The sequence below is a fragment of the Lactuca virosa genome, chromosome 8, assembly GCF_052849685.1.
Source record: "Lactuca virosa cultivar CGN04683 chromosome 8, Lactuca_virosa_CGN04683_v6, whole genome shotgun sequence".
Lineage (NCBI taxonomy): Eukaryota > Viridiplantae > Streptophyta > Magnoliopsida > Asterales > Asteraceae > Lactuca > Lactuca virosa.
The window spans coordinates 388,388,657-388,397,918 of NC_136433.1; positions in this window are offsets into that span (position 1 = coordinate 388,388,657).

Consider the following 9,262-nt stretch of genomic DNA (forward strand, 5'->3'; position numbering starts at 1 on the left):
AGATTCACACAATTAACTATCCGTTCAATATTAAATTATATATGGCTTGTATAAACTAAGTGATTATAGAAGGAACTATTGTGGTTACAATTTTTTTAAAAGGAAATTAGGGTTTTTCTTAAAGAATGTTTTCATCAAATATAAAGGAACTATTACAGTTAACTCCGTGAGTATCAAATGAATACACCAGTGTTATATACAGTAAAGATCTAACAAATAATGGGATGTGTAACTTCCGCCTCATTCCCTGTTCCTTGTTTGGTTGTGGGCTTAGGGCAGATTCACACAATTGATTGTTTTTTTGATCTGGATTCTATATAACTTGTATCCATTTAACATTCATAGAAAGGATTGTAGAGTCATTTTTACTTATCTTTCACCATATCAGAAGATATAGGATCTTTTGGAGGAACAGACGAACTTTTCTAAAAGAACTTTCAACTTACTTTACATCATTAAAATATCTTATGAACTCACCAGCTTAAATGCTGATCTACTCTTTCAAAATAACTTGCATTCTCAGGAAGCCAGTAGACAGGTACGCGTATTGAGATTCAGAAGATGGAGCATATTAGCTTTATGTCTTATTTTGTTATGTACTTTTGTAGTCTATCTTATGTGAACCACATACTTTGTAAACACTTTCTTTCTAATGAAATGGTTGTTTGTTACTTTGATTACTATGCTGCATGTCTTGTGATACTAAACATGACGTCCTCCACCCCCGAACGTTTCCGTCGTTCCGGTTTGGGGGTGTGACAATATTTGGATAAAAAATTTAAGCGGTTCAGTATGGAGAATTCAAAGAAAGGAGAATTAATCATTCATAGTACTATTAAGTTGAGTAAGACTCAAAGTCCTAATATTGATAAAGAGATAGCTGACATGAGTCGAGTTCTATATGCTTTGGTTGTAGGATCGATCTTGATGCAATGAAATTTACTCACCCTAATGTGTCTTATGCTTTGAGCATGGTTAGTCAATTTCATGGAAATCCTTGTAGAGCCTACTAGATTACGCTGAAGAATATTCATAAGTATATGCGAAGAAAAAAAGACACGTTCCTAGTTCTTGGCGGTAAGGATACATTAGAGTGAGTGGTTATAGTGACACCAGCTTTTAAACATATTGAGACATCTTTTGTTTGCAATTTGGCTGGGTATTCTTATTGAATGAGGGAGCGGTTCCTTGGAAAAGTTACAATTAAGACACGGTGGCTGATTCGACCTGTGAGTTAGAGTACATTTGCAGCGAGTGAAGCATCAAGGGAAGCGGCTTGGTTGAAGAACTTTATCAGAGATCTTAGAGTCGTTCCAACTATTCAAGAACCCATGGAACTCTTCTGTAATAATGAAGGTGCGATTACTTTGAAAAAAGAACCAAAGGATCATGGTAGATCCAAGCATATCAACAGAAAGTACCATTAGATTCGGCATCGGGTAGAAGAAGGGCACCTTCTGGTGAACAGAATATCATCAGGGGATAATGTTGCAAATCCTTTTAAAATGGCTCCGAGCAGATTTAAACACTACCAACAAGCTAGGAGCATAGGCTTAAGAGACGATGTCAGTTTTAGTACGTAGGTGATATTTTGAAACATATAAAAAAATAATGGTGAATGAATAATAGAGAATTATTTATGAGTATTGTACTGCCTTATTCAATTATTTATTTTTGTGTTTCATTTTATAGGTTTTACTTCCTAAGTAATTTGAATTATTTAAACAATACTTTTGGAAGTAAGTAGTGAATTAAGATTGTCATGAATTGATTATAGATTGTCGATTGAGGTTAATACTGCAACTGGAATTGCTACAATATTCATTAGTACTTTGAAAATGGAGTTTTTAAGTATTGGATAAGCCCACGCTTAGATATTAGTTCATGGATCTAGTCACAGGTAATTCTAAGATGATAATATCTACTATTCTTCAAATGGAGATACATAAGTTGTAATTTACAAATCGGTTGTATATTGGTTTTGCATAAACACATCAGTAACTTGATGTTAGAAAACATAGCATCATATTTGATTTGGTGAGTAAAGGTTACAGCTATGTAGTCAAAGTTTATTCATTCCTTTTTCCTTAACAGGAAAAGCGATATCATTGGGTCCCTTGATGATTTGATGTTGACATTGTAGTATTGGGCCTAGTCAGGACAAATTGTGTGTTCAATATGAAGTCCAATAAAGTATTTAAAAATCAGGAAATCAGGATACGAAATCTTAGACAATGAGATTGATTCTGATCCTTGTCTCGTGTCCATATGATATCCTGAAGAACGAAGGAATAGTTGATCACTTATCTTAGGGCCAATAACTGATTTGAATCAGAGTTTCGTAGTGGCTTTGGAAAGCACACTTTGCTATTAAATTCCCAACAGTGGCACGTTGATTAGGTGATTTGTAACATTGGGTGTACCAAGCTAATTTGCATGGTTATTCACTCCTTGTTTGAGATCCTCGGCATCCCAGTCACAAACTTGAAGGGCACAATCGAGATTTAAACATGCCATTGAAAAGTTCAATGAATCTCAAAGATCTAGGAATTTCAAATCCAATTAAAACTTAATAATCTATTTCGCTTTTCATGGTGGAAATTGGTAAATCGTCATTTACCTACCTTCAAATATTTTACAATTAAATTACGGTATCCCTCTTCAAAATTGTAGAATATTGGGTTGGGTCCTAGCCTTAATATTTCATATTTGGTGTAATATTAAGGATTATCATCTAATCTAAAATTTGTTCTTCTTCTTTACAGATGTCTATTCCAAACAATGCTTCTAACCCAATCCCTTCAGGCTCTTTCTCCCTAATGAATCTATGTGGGAGGGTCATTTTTGATGGCTCAAATTTCAATGACTGGATTCGAAACATCAGGATGGCTATTCGTTATGAGGACAAAGAATATGTCCTTGATAAAGAGCTCAAAGAGATTTATGTCACCATTGCTACTCCTGAAAAAATCGCTGAACGCATTACTCATGAGAGGGATGCGACAAAGGTGTCGTGTCTTATGATTGTAACCATGACTGTAGAGCTGTAGAAGTCATATGAGGACTTCTACCCCTATGAAATGTATCATGATTTGATGGAAAGATACCATCAAAGTGCTCGGCAGGAAAGGTATGAGATCATTGCCTCCATGATCACAACCAAAATGAAGGATGGTGAACCCATCACGGTCCACTTGCAGAAAATGCAGAACAAGGAGGAGGTCATTCTTAGCAAGCTTCAAGGCCTTCTTAGGACTGCAGAAAGCAACCTGAAAGGAAAGTAGGTTGTGTCTACTCCTACTGCTACTTCTGCCCCTGTTCTGGCAATAGGACATGGGAAGGGCAAGAAGAGGAAGGCTCCTTACAAGAGCCGCAAGGGAAAGTCTCTTAATGGATCCTCTTCAAGTGGGCCAAAAGTTGGTTCTGTTAATCCCTCTTCCAACCCGAAGAAGCAGAGTGCTTCCACAGTCATGACAAAGGGCACAGGAAACAAAGCTACCCCAAGTACTTGCAGGACATTAAGGATGGGAAGATCAAGCCCTCCTTTGCAGGTATTTATACTATTCAGTATAATAACTCATCACATGCTAATTCTTGGGTCCTTGATACAGGTTGTGATATTCACATTTGTTCTGATTTGTCGGGACTAAAAGGAAGTAGGTATGTGGACCACGTGATGATAAACTTAATCATGGGAAATAGGAAAGTGTCAAATGTGACCAAGATTGGAGTTTATTCTTTATTACTTAGTAATGGTTTTAATTCAGATTTGAATAATTGTTGTTACTCGGCCGAGATGGCGAGAAATGTTATTTCCTTTCACAGTTTGTATAAACAAGGTTATACCTTTTCTTTTAATAATGAAAGAGGTGGTATTTATGCTTATTGTAATGGCGTATTTTATTTTGAAGCAAAACCTTGCAATGGTATATATGAAATTGTGATGGGTGTAGATAACTTAGGAAATAATGTGTTGAATATTGATTCTTCCAATGATTTGGATAAAGCATGCTTGTGGCATTGCCATCTTGGACATGTCAACAAGAAGCGCATAACCCAACTCCAAAAGGATGGAGTTTTGGAGTCATTCGACTTAAAGTCGGATGACACTTGCGAATCTTTTTACTTGGAAAGATGAACAAGTCACCCTTCACTGGTACTTGTGAAAAGAGTGAAAGTATGTTGGATCTCATACACACTGATGTGCGTGGACCATTCAGAACTGCCACAAGAGATGCTAACAGTTTCTATGTGACTTTTACTGATGATTATAGTAGATATGGGTGTATTTACTTGATCAAGCATAAGTCAGAAACCTTTGAAAAGTTCAAATATATTAAGCAAGAAGTAGAGAATCAATTGGGCAGGAAGATAAAGATGATGCGATGTGATCGTGGAGGAGAGTATCTTAGTATCGAGTTCCTTGAGTATTTTAAGGAATGTGGAATTCTTTCACAATTGACGCCACCTAGGACATCACAACTTAATGGTGTGGCTGAGAGGCGCAATAGAACCTTGCTAGACATGGTTCGTTCCATGATGAGTCGAGCTTTGTTACCTATCTCATTCTGGGGGTATGCCTTAGAGACTGCCGCCCATATTCTTAATCTAGTCCCTACTAAAAAGGTTTCCAAAACACCTCATGAGATGTGGACAGAGAAAGTTTACACTTTAGACCACATAAAAGTTTGGGGTTGCGAGGCTTTTGTGAGAATAGAAACTCACGACAAGCTCGAACCTCGAAGTGAGCGATGTATTTTCATCGGCTACCCACAAAAATCTTTTGGATATCTCTTCTACAGACCGATTGACAATGTTGTCTTCGTTGCGAGCAGAGGAGTCTTTCGCGAGAGAGAACTCAAAAGCCAAGGAAACAGTGGGAGGCAAATTAACCTTGAAGAGCTTCAAGAGTCAAGCGGTGAAGGAACCTCAAACACTAGCAATCAACCTGAGGATGAAACTCCAGTTGATCCAATTGACGAGTCCTTACCTCTGAGCCGTTCCAATAGAGTTAGGAACACACCTGAGTTTTATGGTTTCCATATTACTACTGAAGGTGATACGTTTATCAGTGATAAAACACTGGTAAATTTGGATGAACCTAACAACTACAAGGAAGCCATGGAAGGCCCCGCGTCTGCTAAATGGAAAGAGGCTATGGACAACGAGATTCAGTCCATGTATGACAATCAAGTTTGGAACTTGGTTGGCAATGTACTGGGTCAAAAGACAGTCGGGTGCAAATGGATCTTCAAGAAGAAGACCGACATGGATGGGAAAGTACACACATATAAGGCGCGAGTGGTTGCGAAGGGCTTTACTCAAACTACGGGAGTTGACTATGATAGACCTTCTCACTAGTGGTGAAGATTAAATCTATAAGGGTTATATTGGCCATAGCTGCATTTCATGATTATGAAATATGGAAAATGGATGTCAAAACCGCTTTCCTTAATGGAAAGTTGACTGAAGATGTTTACATGAGTTAGCCAGAATGTTTTGTCAATGAAGAGTACCCTAATAGAGTGTGTAAGCTTGAGAAGTCCGTTTATGGATTGAAACAAGCATCTCGTAGATGGAATATTTTTTTGATGAGAAAGTCAAAAAGTTTGGATTTTCGAGAAGCGAGGATGAGTCATGTGTATATGTCAAAGCTACTGGGAGTATAGTGAGCTTTCTGGTATTGTATGTATATGACATACTGCTCATAGGAAACGACATCCCAACCTTGCAGGAGGTTAAGTCCTGGCTTGGGAAGTGTTTTGCTACCAAGGACCTTGGAAAAGCCGCTTATATCCTAGGGATAAGGATATTGAGAGATATGAGTAAAAGACTAATAGGACTTAGCCAAAGTACACACTTGGACAAGATGTTGAAAAGTTTCAGCATGGAGAACTCCAAGAAAGGTAACCTACCTATACTAAGCAATACCAAACTGAGTAAGACTCAGAGTCCGAGTACAGGGGCTGAGATAGCAGAAATGAGTCGAATACCATATGCTCCGGTAGTTGGCTCGATCATGTATGCAATGACTTGTACTCTTCCTGATGCGGCCTTCGCTTTGAGCATGGTCAGTAGATATCAAGGGAATCCTTGTAAAGCTCATTCGACTGCAGTTAAGAATATTCTCAAGTACCTACGGAGGACTAATGACTAGATCCTTACCCTCGGTGGGAGTGATGACTTGAGAGTGACAGGGTATAGCGACGCCAGCTTTCAGACCGACAGAGATAATTTCTGCTCTCAGTCGGGCTGGGTGTTTACCCTGAATGTAGGAGCAGTGACATGGAAAAGTTCCAAGCAGGAGACTATAGCTGACTCAAAATGTGAATCAGAGTACATAGTAGCAAGCGAAGCATCGAAGGAGGCAATATGGTTGAAAAACTTCATTGGAGACCGTGGAGTCGTTCCATCCATAAAGGAGCCTATGGAGATTTTCTGCAATAATGAAGGTGCGGTTGCCTTAACCATGGAACCGAGAGATCATGACAGATCCAGGAATATCGACAGAAAGTACCACTTCATAAGACATCAAGTAGATGAAGGGCACCTCGTGGTAAAGGGGATATCGTCAGAGGACAACCCAGCAGATCCTCTTACAAAGGGACTGACATGGGTTAAGCACTTGCAGCATGCAAGAGGCATTGGGCTAACAGACGATATTAGTTTTGGGGATTAGATAAATAGAAACTTGTAATAGCTGAATTGTAATTATTCAAATTATCCACCGTCGATCATACTTTGGAAGTAGGTATGAAAGAAGACTGTAATGAGTTGGCTTGTAGGATTGTCTAAGGAGTTAGGCATTGCAACAGGTTTTCTACACCATTCATGAGTACTTCTCAAATAAGATTTGAGTATTGGATCAACCCGCGCTCACTTGAATCACTTCATGGAATTTATCACGAGTGTTCGTGAGACGATAATATCATATATATGTCTTCAAACCTAGATATATGAGTTGTTGACTATGAGTTAGTCATGCATTGATGGCACAAAAATGCATCAGTAACTTGATGTTATAAAACGTGACGTTGTGCATGATTTAATGAGTAGTTAGTACAAGCATATAATGTAGAAGTTTACCTGTTCCTTTTATCCTAAGAGGATTAAAAGCGATATCTTGGGCCCCTCGATGATTCTGTTGTGATTTATGTAACGGGCCCAGTCAGAACTAAATTGATGTGTTCAGTTATGTTCGATGTCAGACTAATCAGAAATCGGGAAACAAACTGCTGGACAATGAGTATGACATTGTTCCATGTATTTTTCTAGATGATATCTTGAGAACAGAGGAGTATATGATCACTTATCTAAAGGATGTGTCACTGACTGGGTCAGAGTTGACAAAGGCTTTTGAAAGCTTATGATTGCTAAGTCGGATCCTGAAGTGCATTAGCAGTAATAGTTATTAGACTTATCCAAGTGGGAGACTGTTGGATTTGGTGTCGAAGCCCATAACTATTACTGGTATGTACTTAACCCAATTATAGCATGATCCCTTTTTGGGTTTCCTTCACCAGTGCAATTTGATAGGAATGATTTTTGAGAATAAGGTTATTAATATATTACAAGTATAATATATTAATATTATTTAATTAGTATTGATCAAGAATTAATTTAGAATTAATTTTGTGATCAAAAAGAGACTAATTAAATATATGGGGATTGATTATGTAAATTAATGATTCTTGTAATGTGGGCTAATGATCCATGACTATATGGTTGGGATAAACTAATAAGATAATCCATGGATAGTCCATGGAGGTTAACCCATGGAGCATAAGAATGTGAAAAGTCATGGAGCATTACGGTTTACCAAGTGTAACCCTAGTGTTTGCGACATTATAAATAGTGACCCCATAAGCCAAAATCGGCTACACCCTCTTTGGAGTCAAGCATCTTATTCTCCTGAAACCTCCTCTTGCATTTTGGTGTTTGTGAACCAATAGAGGCATCACACTTGAGGTGCTCAAGCTTTCAAAGGTCAAGAACTCTAGTCTACTCAAGAGGTAAGCATCCAAACTATGTTTTATATTATATAGCTTCATTTGTATGCTAGTTAGGGAGAATGCTTTGGAAAAAGAAAATGCATGTATAATTAGAGAAACATAGATCCAAAGCATTTAGGGTTGCTTGTGCACCATAGGAGTGTTATAGTGCTCAAAACCAAACAATTACATGACGTTTACATATGTTTATAGCAGTTATGGTTATATCTACTTAATCAAACATAAATCGGAAACCTTTGAAAAGTTCAAACAGTTTAAGCAAAGAAGTCGAGAATCAATTACAGAGGAAAATAAAGATGATTTGATCTGATGAAGGTGGTGGGTATCTTAGTATCTAGTTCCATGACTATCTTAAGGAATGTGAAATTATTTCACAATTGACTCCTCGCAGACCCCGAGGCTGCTAAATGGAAGGAGAAAATGGAGAGTGAGATTCAGTCCATGTATGATAACCAAGTGTCGAACATGGTTAATCATGTACCTGGTCGAAAAACAGTCGGGTGCAAATGGATCTTCAAGAAGAAGATTAACATGGATGGGAAAGTACACACTTTGAAAGTTAGGATGGTTGCTAAGAGCTTTACTCAAATCCAAGTGATTGAATCTGATGAGACTTTTTCACCAGTAGCCAAGATAAAGTCTATCATGATAATGCTTGCTATAGCTACATTTCATGATTATGAAATTTGGCAGTTGGATGTTAAACCACTTTCCATAATGGGAAGTTATATGAGGACATGTACATGAGTCAGCCATAGGGTTTTGTACATTCCAATTTTCCTGATAGAGTGTATAAGCTTGAGAAATTGATTTGTGAATTGAAACAAGCATCTCGCAGTTGGAATCTTTGCTTCAATGAGAAAGTCAAAGAGTTTGGATTCTCTAGAAGTGAAGATGAGTCACGTGTATATGTCTAATCTAGGGGGAGTATAGCGACCTTCCTAGTCTTGTATGTTGATGACATACTCCTTATAGGAAACAACATTCCAAATTTGCAAGAGTTAAGTCTTGGCATGGAAAGTGTTTCGCTATGAAAGATCTAGGGGAAGCAACATATATATTCGTGGAATCAGGATTTATTGGAATAGAAAGAAATGCCTTATTGGTCTTATACAGAGTACATATTTGTGACAACCCAAAATTTTTTGCCTTGTAAGTCCAGCTAATCAATCGAGAGTTAGACTCATTTATGCTATCGTTTAGCATTGTTTAGGGTGTGTTTGAGTGTTCTAAGCCTAGTACATTAAAGT